The sequence below is a fragment of the Miniopterus natalensis genome, chromosome 4 (assembly GCF_054644295.1).
Source record: "Miniopterus natalensis isolate mMinNat1 chromosome 4, mMinNat1.hap1, whole genome shotgun sequence".
In the NCBI taxonomy this organism is placed as follows: Eukaryota; Metazoa; Chordata; class Mammalia; order Chiroptera; family Miniopteridae; genus Miniopterus; species Miniopterus natalensis.
Window position 1 is genome coordinate 37,237,365 of NC_142084.1, and position 24,015 is coordinate 37,261,379.

The 24,015-nt window shown below is 43.6% G+C and overlaps 1 protein-coding gene across 1 annotated transcript in view; it reads right to left on the reverse strand.

Moving 5' to 3' along the window:
- The window catches only part of RNF150 (ring finger protein 150), a 172,496-nt gene that overhangs the window by 9,377 nt on the left and 139,104 nt on the right, over positions 1 to 24,015 (reverse strand). The gene's annotated exons all lie outside the window — the stretch shown is intronic.

Genomic DNA, 24,015 nt, shown 5'->3' on the forward strand with positions numbered 1-24,015 from the left:
ATGTAGTGAGGTTCACAGAGAAAATTAACTGGAAGCAAGGAAACTAAAAAATGCTAATAAGTGTTGTCTCAAGTTTTAAGATTTACATTCATTGTCTTAAAATTTTTTTTCAATTTTACTCCCAAACATTCTGCAATGCATTATAATTCATTCACTCAAGACATACTGAGTCCTCACTCTGTGTTAAAGATTGTGTTGGGTGCTAGGGATAGATAATATGGTTGATGCAAATGTCATTTCATAAAAGTTAAACCATTTTTTGCAAATCTTTATTTTTATTGATTTGAATTCATCTTTGCCTTGAGCTGTACAAGACAGTCACTTTCCAAAACAGCACCAGGACTTCAGCAGCCTGTAGTCTAAGCAGTCCCCATGGCCTTTTTTGGGTGAGAGTGAGATAATGCCTGTCCAGTAGGTAGGCCAACCATTAGCTAGTCAATTATAAGACAATGGGATGAGCTCTATGCTGGAAGACGCACTTGGTGTTACAGGAGCAGGTAAGAGGGCTACTTAACCATTTGCTGAATAGAAGAAGGCTTAGGGTGCAATGACTAAACTGAGTCCTACAGGATAACTCATATTTTAGCCAGATGAATGGGAAGGAAGAATCTTGCAAGCATCGCAATAGCACATACAGGTGTCTGGAGGTGACAGAGAGCCCTTAGCTGGGCATCAGATCATATTTTAATATGCCTGGAATGCAGAGTCAAGCTAGGGAGTATGAACAGGGGAGTCAGGGGAGCTCAGCTGCGTAAAAGGCAGCTATAAAACCAAAAGATCTTGTATGTTCAATTATTCTGCAAGAGAAACATGCAATTAAAAGATCAAACAAAATGTCTCAGTATTGAAGGCTGATGGTTATAAAACTTTTGCTCTGATAATCAGATATAATTTTTCTCACGTTGAAGTACAGTTAAGAGCTCATCATAGTGATAGATCTAGTGACTTTCATCTGGATCTAGCGAAACAAGGCGGCACAGAGGAAGCGCTGACTTAGGGCTCTAGAAAGAGAGCTCACTGCCCCTGCACGTGGTAGCTTCTCACCTTCGCTTCTGGCTCTTCAGCCACCAGCCCAAGCAGATTTCGTGGATTCATTTTCACCATGGTGTTTTCTAAATTGGAATGTGTGAATTAAAAGCACAAAGGGCCATGGGGACTGCTAAAACTATGGGCTGCTGAAGTCGTGATGCTATTTTGGAAAGTGACTGTCCTGCACAGCTCAAGGCAAAGATGAATTCAAATCAATAAAAATAGAGATTTGCAACCAATGGTTTAATTTTTATGATGTGGCATTGGCATCAACCACATTATCTGATCATTTTCCATTTCAAAACTTTAAAATAAGTGATTTGAAGACATCAGGAATTATTCTTTACTGTGCCCTATGTTTTTAATTGAAGTTGGTCTGCTCCATAATTTTTTTGTTTTGTTTTGTTAATTCTCACTGAGGATATTTTTTCCATTGATTTTTAGAGAGAGTGAAAGGGGGCCCAGAGAGAGAGAGAGACAGAAACATCGATGTGAGAGAGACACACTGATTGGTTGCTTCTTGCATGAGTCCCAACGGGGCTGGGGATTGAACCTGCAACCCAGGTGTGTGCCCTTGGCCAGGAATCAAACCCACGGCCCTTTGGTGTGTGGGCTGATGCTCCAACCACTGAGCAACACTGACCAGGGCTGCTCCATAATTTTTAAAAGCAGGGTTTTATTTTTTAATCGAAGTAGACATTTTACTTTGAGATCATGATCATACAAAGGAAAATGTCGTCACTAAGACATTTAGAAGGTTCTCTGTGGGTGAGTGTAAAGTAGCTATTAACAATATAAATTTTACCTTCTTCCCTGCAAAGGCTAACATTAAACTAATGCAAAAATAACAGTGGCCTTTATTGAATTCTCACAGCAACCCTTCGACACAGGTATTATTAGTCCTGCTTTACAGATGAAAAAAATCCTCCTGGTCCATTTGACACGGTAGTATAATACCTACTTGACACACTTTCTTCTCTTGGGTTTCATGCATTGTCAAGACATTGAGAGAATTTAAACAGAGTGATGCGATCCACTTAATATTTTAAAAGATCACTCTGGTGGTTAAGTGAAGAATAGACTCGTAGGACAAAGGGTGGAGATAATTCAGAGGAAGCTATTGTGGAAAACAAAAACAGGACGGTGGCTTGCTGTGGCAAAAGGACTGGAGATAAGGGAACACCCTGAACAACTATTTTAGAAGCAGGATATACAGAAAAGTGATGGACTAGACAAGGGCAGAAAGAGAGGAGAGAGAGCAGAGTAACTCCCAGATTTTTTGAGCAATACAGGCACTTTTTACTGAGCTGGAGAAACTGGAAGCCAAACAGGTAGGGAGAGATCAAGAGCTGAGTTTTGCATGTGCAATGTTTGAGGTGCCCGAAAGAAATCCAAAGTTGACGTGGAGTTGGCAGCTAGATACAGAGTCTGGAGTTTAGAGGAGGGGCCATGACTATCAGTAAATTTGGGACGCTCCAGTATAGAGAAGGTATTGAAACCATGGAAGCAGATGACGTTTTCTAGAAAAAGACAATAGAATGAAAAGATGACTTAGGGTTAGAGCTCCCAGGAACACTAAAACCAATGGGAAAAACCTCAAACTGGTGCCTCCAACATAAAGTGTTTGGCCCATACAGTGTTGTTTTTTAAAAGTGTGAATTAGTTACCAGTATTTAAAAGTCAGATTATTTCACATACAAATTTATATTTAAAATTTATCTTGAAAAATATATGTGGCAACATGTGCCCGGTTCCCAGATGGAAATCATTGGGGTGAACTGGGCAAAGAGGCTCGAGGGCACCATGGTTGGCCAACAGCCTGCTGCACTGGATCATGTTACTTGCTTGGCCTGTGTAGACATTTGAGTTTCAAATCTCATATTCAGGGGAAAGGCTGGGCATAGCAGAGGAGGGTAAACCCCCAAAGAGCCTGAAAATGGCCAGAGAACACGTGTCATTGATTTTTTTTTTTCTCATTTAAATGTATTCTGCTTCGTTACTTCCTTTATGGGTACTGATTCACAGTTAAGAGTCCATACCCAAGGAAATGAGATACTCTGGGTATTTCATTGGTTAGGGTGGATTTAAAGACTGATCCCAAGTCATCTACTACTCAGCTGTGAATCTCTTTATCACAGCATTAAAGGGAATCTGATTAGCTGGTAAGCAGACTATACTGTTTTCAATGGAGCCTTGTAACCTACCTTGTTGACCCATAACTACTGCTTTCATTTGTTTCCATATTTCATTCTAAGAAATTCAATCAGTAGCTTAACTGTGGTTAACCAAAAAATTCTCAGTGGTGGGATTTGTTTTATTAACTTTATAAATTATTTTTTTTACTTTTTAACTGAATTTATTGGGATGACATTGGTTAATAAAATCATATAGGTTTCAGGTGCACAGTTCTATAATGTATCACCTGTATATTGTATTGTCTTCCTGGTCCCAAGTCAAGTCTCCTTTCATCACCATTTATCCCCACTGTACCCTCTTCTACTTCCTTCATCCTCTTTTAATTTTACAAAATTATTAATATCTTTGGTTTATTTCTTTCCTCTTTAATACATAAAATGTTACCTAAGGAATCAGAGACCTCTCTTTGTGAAATGGGCATTGCATGTGTAGCTCTGGCATGGGTTGGCTATCACTATCTATAGCAGAGGGTCTGGTTGAAGTTTCTTCCAGCCTGAGACCGTAAGACCCTGTGGTCTGTCCTGTCTGGTCTTTGGGTACACCTGGCCCATCTTTATGACCTCCCTGGCTCAGGCCCATTCCATTGTCCACAGTCTCATTTTAGAATCCCATCACTGGTAAATGTCTGTAGCAGTGAAATTGAAGTTTCTCTCTGGCTTTGAGGAGCTCAAGTTTTATATTTTATTAACTAATAACAATATTAGTGCTTACTGAGTACTTAATACATGACAGAGACTATGCTAAGTTCTTTAAATAGATTGTCTAATTTAATATTCACAATTAACCTATGACATAAGAAGAATTATTATTTCCATATTTAAGTGACACAAACTAAGGCTCGGAAAGGTTAAAAATTTCCCCAGCTCACAGGGCAGTAGACTTGGTACCAGAATTCAATCCTAGCTCTGTCTGATTCCAGAGTCCATGAACTTGACCATATCTACAGTTCAGAGTTGAGATTCTTAACCAAAGGATTAGCGGGCTTTCAGGGGAGTCCAGGTACCTAGAGTGACAATCACACTTCTATGGCCATGTGCACTTGTGCATTTTTCTGGTGAGAGGGTTGCTTTCACAGAAACAAGGCTAAGAAGCAGTCACGCAAGAGCTTTTGCATCCTGGGTGAGCTGGAGAACACGTTTTCATATGCAACAAGAGTTGGCTTTCTTATTAAAGCGTATTTCAGTTTCCATTTCACTGACTACGTGTTCTACTCCCTTAACACGACACTTTTCACACCAAGTCGGTGCTTTCCTTCTTAATTGTTTCTTTATGATGGTTATGCAAAGCTAAAGCAGAAAATTACCCTTTCCAGAACAAGGTTTGACATTTCCTCGGCGGCCTGTGCTGTGAAAGAAGGCAGGAGCGGCAGCAGGCTGGAACAGGCCTCCTCTCTTAGGAAGCACCGAGAGTCGCCCTTGGAATTAGCGTCGCCTGTGTCCTCTGTGTTGGGGGAAAACAACACGGCGATGAACGTGACGGCCCAGGTCCTGATTCTCCAGCAGGCCCCGCGTTCACAGGCTGGGCGCTGCTCTGCATCACACAGGAGCTCATCCCCCCCCACTGTACTTGAAACATTAGGTTCGAAAGAAAAAATGCATCTCTCTGTCCACTGCTACCGAGGCTCATCTTCTTGAAAATAGGGCATCATTTCCAAGCCCCTCATATTACACAAGAACACCGCTGGGTAGCCACTGGCCGACCGGCAAGGCTGCTCGTCGCGTCTCGTCGCAGAGCTGAGGTTTCTTAGGGCTGGGGCACCGCCTCTGACTTTCCCGTCGTAACCTCCGTGGGACAGTTCATGAGGCTTCAAATGAGTGTTTGCAAGAAGGAAATGTACTCCTTCAAATACTTTGGTTAACAAGAAATTCTGGGGAGATGATCTTCCAATTTGGTTTAAACGTTCCCTCTTGTGAGCAGCTTCCGCTGTGAGGATGGCAGGGCTCTGGGTCACTTTCCTCAGAGGCTGGGCGGCAGTGACAATAATAGTTAGGATGTGTGGACTCCCCCCTAGGTGGCAGGCACTGTGCTAAGGGATTGCATACGTCATGTGCATTGTCTGGACAACGACACGCCGAAGTAGGTGTGGGGTTCCAATGGCGGCTTCACATTTTCCGGGCGAAGTCACCTTGTCCAAGGTCAAGCACAGAGAAAGGGGCAGCCACGGAGTCCCCCCAGGCGCACGGCGACACTATTCTGCAGCGGCCGGCCGGCCAGGCTTCTCTCGGCAGCTCAGCTGAACTCACAGACGACGCTGGGCCACCTTCGGGAACCAAGCGCTCCAGGCTGACCATATAAATCCATCCATTTGGCCAAGCGACGCCTGAAATCATTCAGATGGAACTCGTACTTTTTTGCCTTTTAAAATTCTTGCCTCCTCGTTACAAATATCATGAGCTCAAATCAGGAAAATTCTTCCTTACCTTTTGGATGGGGAGGTCTGAAGCCTTGTTTTTGTTCCGACTTGGTAAAAAGAGAATTCCCTGGAAGGGTGTAGGTTAAATTAGGTCACACAGTTCTGAACTCACTTGGCTTTTCTCTTCGTCATTGCTCTTCTTTCTCTGCGACACTTCATTCAGCAAGAGAAACGTTTCTTCAATGGCCCAGACTCCTTGCCGATTTCCTGAACAGTTCACTCACTGGGCAACCTTACTAAGTGCCCAGAGAAGAAACACTGTGACATTTGCATTAGCTTTACATTAGTTTTTGCAGCAAGGCGGGGGGGGGGGGGGGGGAATCTAGTGAGCATTTATACTGCCCACAGCTATTTTTACAATCCCAATTAGAGACACCTACAGGAAACCTTAAGCATTAAGCATAGTATTTGGTACATGGAAGGTTCTTGTAGATGTGAGTATGACTGGAATGAAAAAAGCGAGAAAGAAGCAGCTACCAAGTGGATTTAGAGAGACAGGCAAAAATCACGCAGACTCACCCATTTTTGCAATTGTATAAAATTATATAGAGACTTCATTTATGTATTTACTCATTGGCTCAACAGGTATTTATTGAACACTTATCAGGTACACGGCACTGCTGATGGGCTTTGGGGGAGATAAAGGTGAGCTAAAAAGAGGCTCGGCCTCTAAGTTGAATTTGATCTAGTAAAAGAGATCAGACTTGTAGCTGCATGTTTAATACAAGGTGATATGTGCTAAAGTCCAGGAATAAATAAAATGGCAAGGAAATAAAGGGATGGGGGAATTGCACCTCTTGGTAACCAAGGGGGTTCTTAAGTAGGTGACATGTAAACCAGTGGGGGGAGATCTGATTAGTAGCATTAAGCATAGAGATGAAGAGAAATGGCATTCCTTTCAGGAGAACCAGCAGGACTAGGCCCCAACAGAGCAAATGTCAGGCCTGGGGATGGTTTGGTTTGGCTGAGCTTAGGTTATGCAGAATGACAGGCTCTGAGCCGGAGGTCCCTGGTAGGTACTCCACCCTCTTCCTGTTTCGTGGGGAGCTAGAAGGCTCGGAACTACACTTCCTAGACTCCCTGGCCAGCTGGGGGTCTCTTAGGTCCTGCCAAGGAGATTGGAAGGCAGGAGGAAGAGGGAAGCTATTGTACTTCTGGTTCAGGCAGGTCACTGTGGGCTCCAGAAGCGCTTGCAGTGGTTTCAAGAGCATTTGAGGGAGGAAGATCCTGAATTCCTAATTTGCAGCAGTGCCAGTGCTTTCCACAGCAGAAGCAAGACAGCAGAATAGTGGGGTGTGCTCAGTTGCTCTGGGTAACCCCCTCTTGCTGCTCCAGTCTTCCAATCTTTCCCTCCCTCCCTCCCTCCCTCCCTCCCTCCCTCCCTCCCTCCCTCCCTCCCTCCCTCCCTCCCTCCCTCCCTCCCTCCCTCCCTCCCTCCCTCCCTCCCTCCTCCCTTCCATCTTTCTCTCTCTTTCTCTTTCCCTCTCTCTTTCTTGTACATCAACTTTACTCGAGCATAATTTACCTACAATAAATTGCATCTACTTAAAGTGTGTGATTTGAAGAGCTTTGATGGGTGTGTGCTAAGTTCCCCTATTTTTAAATACCTAGAATGATTTCCATTTTCCCTACTGGTCTCATGGATTACAGGCAATGGGTTTGGAGAGAGAGGCTGTACTAAAACTGAAGAGGGATTTGAATACAGAGCTAAAGTGCCATGACTTTATTTAACATAGATGGATTATATTATATTTATGCATAAGTACTTGCTTTGATAAACTGCTGAAAAGTAAACAATGTCAGTTTCCTTATCAGTAAAATGGTGATAATAATAATACACTGCTTCACCTCACAGTGTGCCCGGCACACGTTATGCCAGATAATATCCAGCAATTACTGTATTTAATATATTTACCATGGACTTTCTCATAAGCCTCTTGGCTTCCTTCTTTGTCCATTAATGAGCTGATGCACAAGGGGTGTCCTTTCTTTCCCTGGACACTACCCCCCTGTTTCTGTAATGTTTTATTTCTTCAGTGTAATCAGATGTAGGTTGATGCATCAACATTTCGTAAAGAGCTCATTTGCCGTGTGACAGCCTCGCCACTACTGCTTATACAAGCATCACCCTGTTATAAGATAGTCCAGTGCGCGCGCCAGAAGAAACCAGAGAACAGGGCTCTGATGGAAACAGTCTCGCTGAAAGGTCAGGCCGCCGGACCTAGCACAGTGGAGGGTCTTTACCTCCTTTGGGATGGGGCTGGAGAGGAGAGGACAGAAGTAGACACACTTTCTTACATATACACTTTCAAACGGAAAGAAGCATTTAAAATATAATCTGCTAAAATATCAGTCCTCAAGAAAAGCATCAGCAAATTATATGGTAAGTAAACAGCTCAGTGCTAAGCTGCAGACAGAACACTGCCATGAGCACATTTGGGTCTCTATCGGCTGGCGGGTTTCATTTTACATCAACCTGTTCTATGACCTCAGTCGGTTTATGGTCTTTAATATAGTTGTCATTTATGACCATTCTGACCATCGGCCTCCCCAGAAAGCATGTGAGAAGCCTGATCATAAAGCTTCAAGAGTGCAAGTCATTTGTTTAGAAGAACCGTTGGCTGCCTGCACCTCCTCCAATAAAGGCTGCATCATTCACCTTTGGTGGATTTGAGGACTGGTCACAACCTGGTGTTTTGGGGGATGGCCAAGGAGGGGGGGCTTCAAGTGGGTGCACGAATAAGTCCTCAAAAACTGATCGGCTTACTCTTAGCTAAAGAAAAGAGGCCTGATGCTTTGACCCAGAGTATGGGTTGATAGCCCACCATATGTTTCTGAAATTGCCCTAGCTGTTTACATGCCTTCCTGAAAGGCCTAATGGATTCTCTCTAAAGCATATAACAGCAAGAGCAGTGGTCTAGTCACACACATCATAAAATCATAACTACACCTATTCGTCTGGCTCCCAAAATACAGTTTCTAGCTCTTTGTGTTTACAACAAAAACCAGAATCAATATTTGGGCATGCAGTGGGAATTCTGCACCATGAGTTCAGGGTGAGAATAAAGGAGATACAAATGAGGAGAGCTGTTCAACAAGGTGAGGGCCTGTAAAAGGCAAAGAAATATGGGGGACATTAAGCTTGGCCATACATCTCTCTTCCATGCTGCTCCTCGAAGATAGAAACCTCTGCCCTTCTAGTTTCTTGGATCTTCTGCTTTGTTTCATAAGCAAGAGGACAGAGCGAGAAGAGATTTCAAGTTTCCTTAATCTGTCACTCAGTCAACCAAATAATCTAATGGCTATAAAACACTGAGCCTCATTTCTGGTTCAGAGAAACACTTAATAAAACAGAGCCTGTGAGACTGATCATGATAAAGCTGCTGTTTCTATTGGCTTCACAGCTGGATGAACCCATTTCACCAACTTAGTAAGTGAGGAGGCAGATAGGGCAGTATGTCTGGAAAAACATCCCATAAAGTAATTTCATTTCACATCTGGACAATACCAAAATGTAAATCATTTTTTAAAACACTGGCTCTAAAGTTCAACAAAATCTTCCCGACAGGCGGGGGTCCAGGAAAGAGAGCAGTGACTCTCAAGGGCAAGGTTGGGGGGCGGGGGGACTGTGGGTTCAAACCCTTGTGAGAAGGGATGATTTTCATGTTTATCAGAAGAGAGTATAGTGTTTTTTTAAAAAAAGTTTGGGAATGTGCTCATAAAGGGGAAACAGAGTTGAAGACCTAATCTCAACACTGACATGATAAGCATTGCTCGATTTCACCAGCAGCTGCCCTGGGTTCCTTATCTGCTCACAGAGGGTGGGGACTTATTTTGCACAGAATGTCCCAAAGCTCCACCCCCAATGCTATACAAATAGAACCAATGTCACCCCAACAAATTCAATAAAAAAGAAATGTAATGGTTATCACTGGGATGAATAAATGAATGGGAAGATATGAAGAAGTCATGTTGATATTTTAAAGGCTAAAAACATTGATGAGAGGGACCCCTCTCCTGAGGTCAGTGCTACTCGGGGTACACTGCACTAAGGGGGCAAGGCAACCCCATATAACAGGCGGAGAAAAACCAGGTCTGGACCACACAGCAAGTCAACGGCTTCATGTATTTACATGGGCCAGCAATCGCTGCCTGCTCCCGACCCCTCCACTTTAGTAGGCATCTTCTAAGGCCAGCTTACTGTTTCTTGTTGCTCTTTCACGGTTTCAGACTTGGGTTCAGCTCGTCCCTGTGCAAACTCTGTCCCTGTGGGGCATAGGTGGGGTGCAGCTAAGCACACTGTTCTGCCAGCGGCTTGTGAAACATAAAAATGGAGTGGTGAGAATTGTAAAGGTACCATTTATAGATGGACCATCACGACTGGGTGGACATAGTCACGATAAACACAGAATTAGAAAAGAACTGAAAACCCAGCAAATTTCCAGCAGTAAGAATGGAAACCTAGGAGGCATTTCATCCTAATAGCCTTGAGTCTGTGTTTAAAAGGCCAAATTCCCTGAACAAATCCCAGTAGGATTTCCTGGAATTTATTGTGGGAGGGTAAGGTCTTACTATTTCCTGCACTGGTCCCAGAGTGACCACTTCTCTCTCTCTCTCATAAATGAATACAAACTCTGTATGTGCACAGAGCCTTTAGCAGATATGGCAAATGAGACCTATTTTTTAAAAATAGCACTTGGCAAAATTGCTTCTACTTTGTACACATCTGTTTGACATCTGCTAGAATCTAACTTTCTTTAAAGGCAGTTTCATCCTACCTCAGCACAGGCATTAATAAATATTAGACTATATCCCCGATATCATTGGTAAAAATGGCTTTGTTTAATTAATGAAACAGACTTCTAGATTAACTTCTGGGGAGGTCTTACAGATATTTTCAGAGTGCTTTTGTGATGTCTTTTTCCCCTAATTACAGTATTCTTAACATGTTTTGTGAGCTTTGCACAACATCAAGTCATTTCAACATGTGGCCCATGTTAGTCTGATTTGGATGTTTTTAAAGGACTGTGCTGTTGCTATTTGAAATGATCACTGATGTTGACGATGGGCCCCCTCCCCACCTTTAACTCCACAGTTATCCTAAATATTTGTTCAGGACAGAGCTCCTGCCTCACTGTGACCCTGTAATGATCAAGCTGTATTGATCATTTTGCCAATATTTTTCAGTAGCCCACAACCAATGAACATTTGGAACCTGTATTTTTGAAAACTCTGCAGCCACAGGCAGAGCCCGCGTCCCAACAGGAGGCCCTCAATCACTGGCCAGGTCTTACCATGCAGTTGTCAATATTTCTTTCTTTCCTGCTTGCAAATATTTTATCTTACTTTGCCACAGAACAATAGCTGCCCACACTCTTTCTAAAGTCTCGTGCAAAGCGGGAAGTTTTGTCAACAATGATAAATATGGCACAGAGTGGTTAAAAATCCATAAGTGCCCAGATCACATAGAATCTGCAGCTCATCTGGTGCATGGCTGTCTCCATGGATACCAAGGAAGCAGCCAGTTCCCAGGAGCCTCCGGGGAGAGCAGACACCCTCACCTGGGAGTCTGCAAGCCCCGGCTGAAAGCATCAAGGGTCCTGAGAACTTTACATCTGCAGAGCCTGTTCATTAACCCATTAAATCCCAGGCTGCCCTAAGAGAAAGTCTCAAGGGCAGGGGCGAGGGGGGTGTGGGCCGCAGGAGAACTGGGTGGGATTTCTGAGACTGTTTGAATATTTTCCCTTCAAAACTTTGTAATTCCAGCCACATGGGTAAGTATATTTTTCTGTTCTACGGGTGCTTTTTTAGACCCAGGGTTTCTCTAGAAGAGGAATGCATATGCAGGCACAAGAGAAGTAAAAGATGAAGGTATCACAGCACAGACACGCATACAAGTAAAGGCAAATTCCCAGCAATATGCTTCAGAGGGGAAAACACATCTGACTCTAAGAAAGGAGGGGCATATCCTATGAGAGTTAAGTCACGGTTCTATGTTCCATAACTGCAATTGCTCATCAAGATAGAAAAATAATAACAAAGAAAGATAGAGTTCCTACCATGATTACCTCCTTCCAAGTATTAAGCTCCCCAAAGGTATTATCTACCCTGTATCTTCGGTGGAAGATAAAAGGCTGCTTAGCTGTGACCAACTAATTAATTAGTAGATCTTAGCTGCCATGAATCTGAAGGAACTATAAAATGTAACCTTGTTGCCTTATCTGTTTTTCTTCAGCAGTTAATTTTATGACACTAAAGACCTCTTTCCTCAGTAAAATTATATATCTGAAAAATACCAATTGCAGTTCTTTCCAAATTCATCTTCTGCTCTACTGGATCAAGGACTTAACTGCAGTATCTGAGCCTGTTGAAGGATTGTCTCTAGAGAAAGCGCCCCTTTTTACCAGTGGACGATGTTGGGGTCCCTGCTTAAGCTCAGTGTCAGTGAGTGCCTGGGCCACGGCGTGCAGTCAGGTCCACACGGTTCCATGTGCAAAGGAGCAATTATTACAACGGCACAAAGAGAGTGGCCTTCTGCCCTGTACAGCAATGTTGGCTACCAGGATTAAACCTCCATTAAGATCACAAAAAAGGCAGGACTGATAAAAATGTACTTGTATTTTCTATGGCTTTCCTTTTGGTTCTGGGCTCCTACTCACAGGGATTGGGGCCCGTCCATACCGCATGCATGGATAGAACAGGTGGGGTCTGTGAAAAAGGAGCCACCCGGGACCAATCACGAAACATCACACTAAGGTGTCCGGCTGGGGAATCCTCAAAGCTGAGGCAACAAGAACTATGTGAAGTTGTTGGTTTGAAGAGAGTTCCACTTCCAATGCCCCTGAATAGAATGAGCATCGGACAGACACAGACAGAATGTACGTGGACCGTAGTGGTAAGAGCACACTTAGGATGCACGTGTCACCCGGGACTGTCCTCCTTGGGTAGGCTTCTGGGGCAGTGGCAGGCGTTTTCCAAATCTGGTTTTAGAAAGAATTGTGGAAGAAGCTGGATAGGAATGGTTGTTCTCAGCTCACCCCTGAAAACTGAGATTTAGTAGATCTGGGGTGAGGCCCAGAGGTCTACACTGCACTTCTAGTCCCAGTAGGTGCTCAGATCACATCTGAGAAATCCACTCTGGTGGAATGAACCTGGGCTTTGGAGAGAGTGACCAGAGCTCTCATCCCAGCCTGCCAGTTACTCAAGGTGTGACTTTGATGAGGTCCCTGGACTGCTCTCCACTTCAGATTCTTGTGTGTAAAAGAGTGATAATGATTGTAAAAGTTAAATAAAACACAGAAAGCAAGCTCTCTGCAAGATCCTCGGCACATGGTATATGCTTAATAATGTCTGAATTCCCTCTACCCTTTCCTCTGTAGATAGATAGAAAGAATGTTTTCCGAACGCTTATTATGGACTAGAAACTTTTCTAAGGAGTTTGCATTACATTTAATCACCTGAGATAAGTGTTCTCATTACTTTCATTTTACAGATGAGGAAATGGAGGTTCAGAGAGGTTGAGCAATCTGCCCAGGGTTGCAGAGGCAGCGGGGCTGGGCCTTGACTTAGCTCTACTGGCGAGAACTTAAATTGTGTTCAGGGGTATAAATTAGGACAGGGATTTCAAGACTTCTCTCTGCTGTCCAGTAAAGACCCACCCTTAACTTCCCAGCACCCTTGGCACTGGGTCATGTTCTCTGACGCCTCACCAGCTGAAGCTGACCTCATGCTCAGTGTGGACACAGGCATGTACAATTGTGATCTGGCCAGAGAGTGTGTGATTCTATTATAGGACACAGGTGCTAGAAATACACTGTACCTAAAATGAAGGACTGACTGCCTTACCTCTACGTAGGGGCATGTTTCCTCTTTCCAGATATTGGACAGCCTTTAAGTGCATTAATGAAATAGAATAATATATAAATCTGTTTTGGGAGCTGTTCCCTTTCTGAGGAGCTGTTTGACCAGAAACTTCAAGTCCTCCTGCTGAGACATGTTAACACCTATGACACCGAACTGATGGTGCTAAGTCATGTGTCTGTGCACAGGTGTGCATGTAGACCATTCAAACGTGCAGATGTGTGTGTAAAGTACTGTCTGAGCCACGTACACATGCTTCACATGATATGCAGACAGGAACGTGTGTATATGCATGTTTGTGTGTGTAGGTAGGTGCATGTGTGTTCCTGGAGCAAATATGTGCACACACATGCATACTTCGACACAGGCATGTGTGTGTCTGTGTGTGCCCATGTATGCAAATGTTTATTTATCCCATTGCACGAATTTTCCTCAACTTCATAACAGCGAAGACATGCTTTCCAATCCATTGTGTCTCTGCTTGAACTCTGATTTCCAATTTTCTAATTAATTCCATATTTAAATAACGGTTTCAGTATTATTATAATGTTTATTTTTTCTTAAAAAATTCATTCTACTATTCTTGTTGCACAGCGGGAGTTTAAGTGCAGCCAATCCTTCTAGTACTGACAGCTTTGATTAAGGCATAAGTCTTTATATAAATGAATGATTTGTTTGACAAAAAATTTTGATGGAGCTTTAGTCCTACTAATTGTTCCTCCCTGCCGTGAATGCTAGTTACCAGTGAGCTTATTAACTGTGGATATTGTTGCTTAATAGGTTGCGCTGCATGATTTTACTAATAGGTATTATTTTAATGAGACCTAATAGGACAATTCACAACAGTGATTGTCCCTTAGACATCAGTGCACGTGAAATAAGTACTGTAGCCTTGAAACTGTCCCTCAATTTGAGGCTGCAAAGCTGTGGTGAATGGCAGAGGACATGCCTCATCTCCAGGGCACTGCCCGACTCAGGTACAGCCAATTGCCATCATAAGAGAATGAGGCTCATGATTTCAACCTTTTCAAGTTAGTGATATGCGTGTACACATGAATGTGTACATGTGTATGCGTGTACATGTATGTGTGCATGTGTGTGCATGCATTTTAGGGAACCTGGCTTGATTCTAACCCTGGTGTCCTGGTGTGTGCTCCACGGGAAGCCTCCAAAGTGAGGAGGAGGGCCAGTCTCCCTCCCATCCTGGCACTCTCAGACTTATCCACACCGAATTCAGGAGGAGTTAGCTGCTCACCTCCGCAGCTGTGGCCTGTATGGAGCTGGGGAGAGGAGTTCACCTGAATCACTTAACCACAATATATACAGAGTGTCCCCCTTCAAATGCGTACACACTCTAACAGCTGATAGCTCAATTTTGAAAATGAAATGTATTTTAATAAACACGGCCTTTATAATTATTCAGAGTGTGTGGATACATTTTGAGGGACACTCTGTATTTTCTTTTCTCCAGAAATTTTCCTGCAATTTTTTTCCCTAAAGGGAGGAAGGAAGTGCAGTGAAGACCGCCCTATAAGAAGCTGGTGAGTTAGAAACTCTGTATTTTAAACCATTTCTAGTGGATTTTCTATGTGGAGGTGTAGGACTCCATTGCTGCAAACTTGAAGGTTTATATCAATGGGTTCTTCCAAAATTTTTGCTGCAAACTGTTCCCTAAGGCTAAATGTATAAACACAAAAGGATCAAGACTTAGCCAATCTGCAATTATTAGTTTCTCCACAGATCATTTGTCTGGAGGTCTGCATGCTTAAAACACTCTCTAAGATTATGGGTAGGGTGGCTGTCTTTGGAACACAACCCATAGAGAGCCATGTGGAAGAAGACAGAACTATGACTTTCTAGGAATTGACACTAATGGGCTGTTGATTGATCGATGGGCTGCCTCGTGATGATGCTCATAGCCTGAGAGGTTTCTCTGTAAATGGTGCTGTAAGGACGTCATCATTTTATACGAGATCATGGTAATAAAGAATACAGCTTACAACTCAGTAGAACTCAAGTGATCAATTTATGAAAAAGATAAATGATGACAAGTGTGCATGCAGCTCTGGCTCAGGAAACAAAGCAATTGTGATAATCAAAGATGAGTAGGGCAAAGTCCATTTTCATCCCCACAGACACATGGTTTAGGATGCAACCTAGAGCTCCCAGGCTTTGGAACCTACTAGAGAAAGGTGCTGCGCAGATATCTTTGTATCAGGACATTTCAGTTGCACTGATAGGCACCTGGGATGTGTCTATTCAATGCGTGTTCCCACTGGGAGAGATGAGCACAGTGGGAAAAGAGGTAACATTTATGATTTACTGAGTGCCAGGCGCTGAGCCAGCAGCTGTATCCATACGGATATATTTCACCTGTGAGGTGGATTTTACTTGGAGAATTTTAAAGATGAGGAATTGAGAACCAGGGAGGTTAAGTGAGTTGGCTTCTAATTCAGTGGGTAGCCAGGATTTGAGCCCAGATCCATCCAATTTCCAAGTCATCCGGTTTCCCCAAGCCTGTATTATCTCTTAGTAGGGTCATCTTGATTCATCATGGGCTAATGCTAAGAATAGCACCAATGGTATAAAACAAAAATGAAGAGGTTCATTTAATCTGCACTGGTTTCTGGGCACTTGGTTTTATGATGTTTCCAGGGCGTCTGCAGAAATCAATGCATGGTCAGGCATGAGAGCCTTTCTCCATCACATTTCTCGTTGCTGCTATTTCCACCACTTCGTCTCTCTCCACTGCTTTTAATCCTGTTTCTACTGTGTAGTCCAATATCCAGAGTGATAAATAATAAATCATCAATCCATTTCTACAAGGTATTAGTCTCTTGCCTTCTTCATGATGGGGGAACAGTTTAGCATTTGTGTTCCTGTCACATGGGGGGAGGGTCAGAGAGTCATCCCATAGGAACTAGCCAGTTCCTAGGAAGGCTGGTCTGTTGGGGCCTTGGAAGAATTTATAGAAATATAAATATATATATTTTCTTTTCATTTCAGTAGCACACAAAATGCAAATACATATTGCGATACAGTCTTTTCCATTTCTAGCTATAGCTATTGTTGGCTTTCTTTAAAATTCAGCATGTTCATTCATTCATTCATTCATTCATTCATTCAACTAATGTTTATTGAGTCTACATGGATGCCATAAACTGTGCTAGCTTTGGAGCATGCAGGTGAAAAGCTGGAGTCCGAATTCTATAAGGACCTATATGTTTTGTGGGATGACAGATGCTTTCTCAAGGAATCAAAACAGAGCTAACTGTTTGAAAGGAGATAATTGTAGGAGGAGTACCAGATCCTACTTGGAGTAGCAGAGAAGACGTCTCAGAGAACACAGAAGAAGGGTATGTGGAGCTTCGTGGGTGGAGGGCAATGTGTCAGGGGCACTGTATCTGGAACCAATGGCTCAGAAATGCTTCTGTGTGATGTGCCAGGTGGGAGTGGGGGAAAGTCAGAGAGAGATGCAGGGGCCAAATGCTTACTGATTTGTTTTGATTAGCCAGCTTGCAATAGGTGATAAAAATGTTTTGAGCAAAACAGTGAACTAAGATCAGATTTCTAGAGCTGTCTATCGAGGAAGCAGGGTTAGGACAGTCTGGAAACGGTAAGGTTAGAAATGGGGAGCGAAATGGCAACCATGGCAGAAATCCAGGTAAGAGACGATAAGGTCTTGAAGGGTAGTGATGGCAGAGGGAAATGGCACATGAAGAGAGACTTAAAGGAGAATGAACATGGCTTGGTGATTGTTTTACTATAGAGAGCAATAGAGTGGAAAGAATATAAGGTAACTGTGTGTTATTGGCTTGAGCACTGGGAAGTAATTTCACTATAAAAACTGAAGGCACTAACTTATAAAATAAATCTATACACTAGAGCATTGCAAATATAACACAAATGTAGCATGTAATAAGGAAACACTTAAAAATTTGGTACCATGCACAATTTCTGAAGCCAAGAATGCCATACAAGGCCATAATTTTCATCATGAGAAAAAGCACATTTGGGGGATGGTGTGTGAGACACTAACAAAATGTGTGTTGAATTAGGGTTAATTCTTCAACTGCAAGTCAACTGTCTCTTTTTGTTCTTTGTTATTTTTAAATTTAATTTTTCAGTCAAATTAATTTTTACAAATTTTCATTTCACACCACAAACATAGTTTAACAAGACAAATAGTACTTTATCTTTTACTTTATCTTTTAATCATTCTATGGGAATTTTTGCTCTGCTATATTTTTTAATTTCCAAAAGCTCTTCCTCATTCTCTGAAATTTCCTATGATCTGTTTCTTTTCCATGGATGCAATATTATCTCATATTTCTAAGGATACAAATGATGGTTTACAGAATTCTGTGCTCTGAATTATTTTGGCTTCCTTGAGTTTATTTTTATTCATTATGTTCTCTCTCTTAGATTTAGTGGTTTCTTGCAACTCTCTAGCCATCCTTGCTTTCCATTCCTATTTACAAATGAGCCACTGTGATTAAGTGGGCATGAGTAGGGCTTGCCAATTGGAGAAGAGAACCTCAATGTGGGCCTAAGGCAACTAGTTGTTGGTTCAGGATGGGGAGAGAAACTGCGGGGGGTCTAAACACTCTATATAAAGTCTTTCACCGCATCTTCTTTTGAGCACAAGTCTTTACGGCAGCCTTCCTGGGGACCTGGTGCTCTATATCCTGAGGCTCTATTGGCTTCTCCCTTTGGAGGCACTAAGATTTTAGCTTTCTCTGTTTCACAAAGAGAATTTCCATTCATTTGTCATCTAAAATGTGTTGCCATATTGTCTGTTGTCATCTTTTTTTCTGTTCTTAGTGTCCTTGCAGGTTTATACCTTTTACAAGGTTGGCAGGCCTTGGTTAGGCAGCAGAGATGAACCTGTGGGTTCAATCTGCCATGCGTAGCTAGAAATCTTCAGTTGGTTCTAGATAGTTCCTTTACCAAAGACGACCAATCTTGATGCCCCTGAGTCTTAAAATGCCTCATAGGGGCATGTTTGAATTCCATTTTTAACTCTGCACTCTTAGTCTGGAATAAGTGAGCTTCTCAGGAATTTCTTTGCAGGAACCAGTTTAATGATGTGGTCCAGTACTGGAGAGACAATCGAGCCAGGGCAGAAACTTGACGTATACCTCCTCTGCTCCAGTTTTTCCTTTGGGGATAAATATTACTTGCTGTTTCTATTGTACAAGAGTGCTACGCAGACAGAACAGGATACTGAGGGTGAATTATGCTTTGAGATCTTAGGGGGAAAGATCAATCGATGAATTCAAGGTATTTTTTTCTTAGTAAAAGTGACTTGTGACAACTGAAGAAATGAAAGTGCAGAGAGGGTAAGCGATTTGCCAAGGGTGCACAGCAAATTGGAGGCCAAATCAGGACTTGGGCCCAAATTTCCTGCCTCTGGCTAGTGATGTTTCCATTATATCATCTTACCTCAAGTAGCCCCAGTAATGTTCTGGTGGTTACACTTTTCATTTTCCCCTGACATTGAAATTCGTTTCTAAAATACTTTGACTTGTAGAACCCTGACACTCTGAATTTTCAGAGCCAATTCTTATGTCATCCAAAAGGCATTTTTGGCTGTTTCTGCTTTCTTAATCTCTGAATGATGGAACTCCCCATGATTTGTTTTGAAATTGAAATGGAAAGAGAAACTTTATCTTATTTACACTTCATGCTGCTCAAGCACTGAAAAAGTGCTGACTTGCCAACTGTGATTCCTGCCATTAGCTGTCACTTCCCTGCTGAACTCCATGTTCAGTGTGACAGTGTCGGGTAAAATGCAGGTCTGCTCAACAGCCCTTTCCCCAGCTCATGCTTGGAACAGCTGCTTGGTCGTGACACTTACCAAAGGCAAGACAGTGTTGGGAAATGGTGCTATCAATGAGTAACTCAGGAATGAGGCAGTCTCCTAGAAATGGATGATTTTCCTCTGCTGGCTGAGTTACTCAGTTTCGGGAAGACGAGTTTCTTCTTAGAGAATGGTGTGTGTCGTTCCAAGCTGAGTGTTCCAAGTGGCCATATATCTGTGGTCTAAGCTGATGAACTCTCTCCCAGACTGTCTGTGAGTCTGCAGATCCTCAGTCCTGCCTGTCAGAGGCACCAGATGCACAAGACAGGAAAACCCTGGGAGGCAGGCCCTGTGGGCTTTCTTGGACTGACAAGTGTTTTTAATCCAGGAGGAATGTTATCATGGAAAACCGGGTGGCTTGTCGATTGGAGAGCTGCCATCTGGGTCACTTGATGATCAAGGCCTGTGCTTATTGCAGAGATCTTTGCTCTTTGGGACAGCTGTCCCTCTGTTGAAGCTGTCATTTGAGCTGGTGAGCTGGAAGGCTCAGAAACAAGGTGGTGAAGTTGCTTCAGGGACCTGGCACGTTATGAGACATGGGGAGCAGTGTCACAATCTGCAAATGCTTTGTTTTGTAGAGTCGTCCATCGTGGCCTACCTACTTCCCGAAGGAGAGATGACAGTGGGGTCTATAGTCTTAACGGGTTGGCTGATTCTGTTGTCTGACACAATGAAATATGCTCACAGATCAAAGCAGTCATCTTGCCAGGGCTAATGTGAGTTTTATGGGCCCCAAGGGAGGCCATTCTCATCGCTGGTTCCACCCAGCATATTACCCACAGTCAGGTGCAGCTCCTTTGCCATTTCAGGCTGTGATGCGAGTCGAAAAAGCGGGCGCGGCTGCTCCCTCTTGTCCTCCCTCGTAAACAGCGGGACGCTTTAGAGGGACGTGTTTATTTCTGGATGCACCAGTATATTTTACAGTCACATAAAACCTGGAAATTGCTGCTTTGCAAATGCAGCAAAGTGTAGCTGCACATTTGAAGCAGAAACGTGATGTTCCTGCCAACCCTCCCTTTGCTCTCAGTTGTCAGGACTCAGAGGTTCAGAATCGAGTTTCCTGGAAGAGTCCCGCAGACACACTTTCTCTTGTTTTCACGTTTAGGCTGTGGCCAGAGCATGCCCAGGGGCACTGAAAACTTTTGAACATAGATGTTCTGAAGCCTTTGTGAACTGCTCCCTAAACAATAAACACAGAACTTTAAAAATGCAAGAGTGGATGTCATTTCTGTCTGATTTTAAGAGAATGTGTCTTCAGCAATGAAGCCTCCCCAGAGAGGTTTACACTGAGTCCCTCCAGTAAGAGACAGTGGTGTGTTCCAGAGACTCCACACGGTCTCTGATGAAGTCTTTGGGAGCCTTTTCAAAATTGGCATGGCCTGTGTGTCCCTGGAGAGCTCCTGGTGACTGCAGTGATGGCTGTCAACGATTTTTGTGTGTGTGTGAAAATGACTTTTTTCTGGGCTGCAGTTTCGGCTGTGCTGAGACAATGATTTTCATCTCTGAGTGCATTTTGCAGAATATGAGCATTTCCCCCCCCAAAGGCTGACCTATCCCTAGGTTCTCTGCAGAGGGACTGTGGGTTAGTGGCCACATTGCAGGGGAGACATTCAGGAACTCATCCTGTCACATGGGACACTTCCTGGGACGCTTCCCGCCTCCATTTCTACTGCAGAGATGTGGACAGCAAGGAGGAGGCAGCCTCTCCGACCCCCCACCTTTGCTCCCCACCCACTGCCCTATGTACAAGGAATATGAAGGGAAGCAGGTCTGGGATTCTTCATCCCATCACCCATTCTGAGACAATAAAAAAGAGAGAGAGGGAGAGGAAGGTGGGAAAATTGGTAAAGAGGTTGTCTGTGGAGGGTATTTCCATGCTGAGTCCACTCCTCCAGCCAGAGGGGTGAGGAGGGCTCCCTGCCAGCCCACTCCCAGTGTGGGAGCCCACCAGGGGATTCTGAACTATGTCCCCTGTAGGGGGGACACGGGGAGAACTGACTCCAGCCTTAGAAAAGCTAAAGCAGGCAGACTGTGAGCTCGGGACTCCTTCCTGCCTGGCATCTGGGGAGAGGAGGCGGTGGCTGGGTGGGTCTGAGGCCAGGGGATGGCACTGTACTGAAGAGGACTGTCGGGGCAGGCGAAGTGTGAGTATCCCAGGGCTGGCCACGTGGGGCAGCGAGCAGGACTGGGCTGTGCTTAGGCCCTCTCCCAAAGGACCCCCTGAAGCATAAGGCACTTCAGCAGACAGAGGCTGCACACAGGCTGGCTGGATGCCCAGGGGCTGCAAGAGGCCTCGTGAGGAAGCGAAAGAGACTGGTCTGTCTGGAGTCACGGGCATTGTTACAAGGAAAAGGGCCCCGCAGGAAAAAAAATTCTGTTGTCTGTGTTTGGGACCTAAATGGATTCTTAGAACTGTCCTTTATCTAAGAGTAAGCAGAAATTCTTGCTGGAATTTTCAGCCGAGGGCTGGGGGAATGTTACGGCCACTCAACACAATTGTGGCCATGCAGCAACCAGAGAGAGGTGTCTGAATACATCACAAATGATATTTGCTCAACATATCAGATGCACTCCACGTCCCCCAAGGATCAGAGTTGATAGGAAGTTAGCAGAGGAAGCTTCTCAGAGGAATCCCATACTACAGTTCATTTCAACTGGCTGAGTTTTAGCAATAATTCATATGAACTGCTTCCTTCCGTAAAACCTGAAGACAGGTCTTCTTCTGGCCAAACCCCTTGCGCCATGTGCTCCTCTGTGTACTGGGGCAGGTCTGAGCCATCTTGAGTCTGTCTTCCAGGTGTCTTTCTGCCCCCAGCTCCCTCCACTCTCCACTCCACCCCATAGGCTGACAGTTGGGTCCTTCTAGTTCGAGGAAAAGAATGGCAAATGGGTAATGATCTAGAGGCACCACTAGATGGTTGAGTAGTGATTCAGTACAGGAAATGGATGGCGGCATCAACAGCTTCCTTGGGAAACAAAGGGAAGGTTTCTGGCCCTCCTGAGAGGACTCAGAGCTGCACTGAATGTCTTAGGAAGGGGTGATAGTCTTCTCCTTTGTATCTTTCTCTAGCTCCTTTCCGGAGTCTCCAAACACCGGGGGCTGTTTGTTTAGCTGTGTTTTCCTTTGATCCCAAGGGACTTTTCCCCCTGCTGAAGCAAGTCCAACAACAGCAGCCTGGGCTTGGGGAATCAGAAGGCAAAGTATGCATTTGGTGCAATCAGGCAGGCAAATCAAGACTGGCTAGTGACGTCTGGAAAGTCGAACAAATGACCCCTTGCACTAACTAAGGTGCAGGAGAAACACTGCGATTTGGGACTGCCACATGAGCTCATACAAGGTGGAAAGTCAGAAACGTTAAAGGTATGCACAGAGAACGCCTTTCTCTCAAATGTCAGACTTGAAACAAGTTCGGATTTCCTCTGCTGTGTCAATGCTTTTGTTTCTTTTCCTGGGAGCTGAAGATGATCCTTTAATGCCAGATTTTCCCATGTTCACTCTAACGGCAATCTGTTCCACCACCACCCCAACCCCCCGAGCGCTGAGATGACTTTTACATGCATTTGGTCAACACACACAACAGTCTTTGCCAGGAAAGGAAGGCTAGAGATAGGCATGAGTGAGAAATCAAGTAGGAGCTACACACATTATGGAACTTTCAGAGGTTTAGAGAAATGGAGAAAAAGAGTAAATAAATAATATGAGAAGGCAGTGAGCAGCTGTGTCCATTTTCTCCCTTAGTTCACCTTTGAGCATAGAGTAGTTAAGCATGGGCCTCTGGGCCAGAGACGCCTCTGAATTCCAGCTCTACTTGTCCTTGGGCCAGTACTTTAATCTCTCTGTACCTCCATTTCTGCATCAGTAAAATGAGGGTAAAAGTAATATTTACCATAGAGTTGTTGTGAGCTAATATAGTAAATGGCTTTAAAGGGTGCCTGGTGCGTAGTTGGTGTTATATATTTGTTAGCTACTGTTATTTCCTCATTTTCTAGTAACTTCTTGAGTCTGTAGAGATGTGAGGTGGGGAAAGATAATATGAAGAAAAGTCAGGTCCAATCTCCAATGGGCTATTTATTTGTGATTTGTAGCAATATTGTATCCCAACTACACTTATTTCTCCATCTACATTTTTTTTTTAAGATAGCATTAGAGAGTTGGTTTTAATAATGTTGATAAGAACTTGAATTTTTTCACCCATTTATTCATGCATCTGTGATTGTTCATTTATTGATTATTTATTTGAGTTAGGGCACAAGGCAATTTACAAGCCTGTAGAGAGCACAGAATTTTCCCCTTAAGGAATCTACAGTCATTTGGTTAATGGTATAAATCATTAACATATCATCAGAATGAGATTGGACTGTTTATGTTTGGAATATTCCGTTAAATCCCTATAAATAAAACATATCACAAATAAATGGTCTAGGAAAAACATTTTGTGAAAAAGTTCAGTTTCTGTACTATAAGACTGCTATCTCTAGCCATATGGATATATATCATCAGTCTTTAGACTATAGATGTGATCACATACCTTTTGTCTTTACCAACACCTTCCTTCGAAATTACCTGGCATTCTTCCTTCTGTTGTGAACAGAAGCTCCCTGCTTCAAGCTTAGATCCAACACTTGCACCTCAGGTCATTCAATCAACATCTAC